The sequence below is a fragment of the Anneissia japonica genome, unplaced genomic scaffold (genome assembly GCF_011630105.1).
Source record: "Anneissia japonica isolate Jap-2015-1 unplaced genomic scaffold, ASM1163010v1 scaffold38778_len17980_cov181, whole genome shotgun sequence".
Classification (NCBI taxonomy): domain Eukaryota; kingdom Metazoa; phylum Echinodermata; class Crinoidea; order Comatulida; family Comatulidae; genus Anneissia; species Anneissia japonica.
The window spans coordinates 976-1,936 of NW_022711763.1; positions in this window are offsets into that span (position 1 = coordinate 976).

Below are 961 nucleotides of genomic sequence, written 5' to 3' on the forward strand. Positions count from 1 at the left end.
GCCACTTGATATTTCAACACCCAGACGTTTTTAGTTTTTGTTGAATGGATGTAAATTTGTTAGTTACTGTGGTCAGTCTTGTAGGCCTATATTTGGTAAATGAAATGGAAAAGAAAGTTAAGAGATTGAAAAAAAAAACCTACTTGGGTTAGGCCGTGGATCCTATCACAAACGAAATAAATATTTAGCATATCATGGTCTATTAAAAAGAGTTGAATGCTGGCGATAAGGGAAAATACAATAACTTTCTCCGAATGGATAAGTCGTCCTTTGATGATATTTTGCAAAAAACTCTTCCTCTTGATAGCACTCAATTAAATCTGTGGAAATTTTTTTGGAATTTTTTTTTTTGTATTTTACTTCACTACCAAACTCAAAAAAATGCTGTGGATCTACTGATACACGATCTATTTCTATGCAGATCCCTACAATTTCCCAAAGGTCTGAACTTTCTGCGCTGCGATTGGCTGTTGATTTTCAGATGTCGTCAAATACTTGTAGAAAATAGGACATGTTCTATTCCTTTTCCTTCACTTTGGACACCCAAGGGGACCGTAGGTTAAAGCAACGTTCGCAGTAAAATCACAGACTTGGGACGCAAACCAGGTAAGCCCCATTAATCATTTTTTGCACTGGATGAATATTTGAAGTAAAAAACAGAGGGTGGAAGTACTGCACTCATGCCTAATAAATTTCGCATTACCGTTTGCATATTTTTATTGATTAATTTGTGCTGAACTGTACTGATGCCAGTTTAGATGTGTTTTAGTAGTTGTCGGGGTGTGTGTGTCAGGAATTATCTTGACAGGTATGTGTACGTGTGTGCCTAAAGTTACTACTACTAATTCCATGGAGAACACCAGCGTAGCCAGTAAAGTGACCTGGATTACATTTACCTTTCATAAATTAGGGAATGAAATTTGAACTACAAAAATAAAAAAGATGTAGAGTTCATATATAT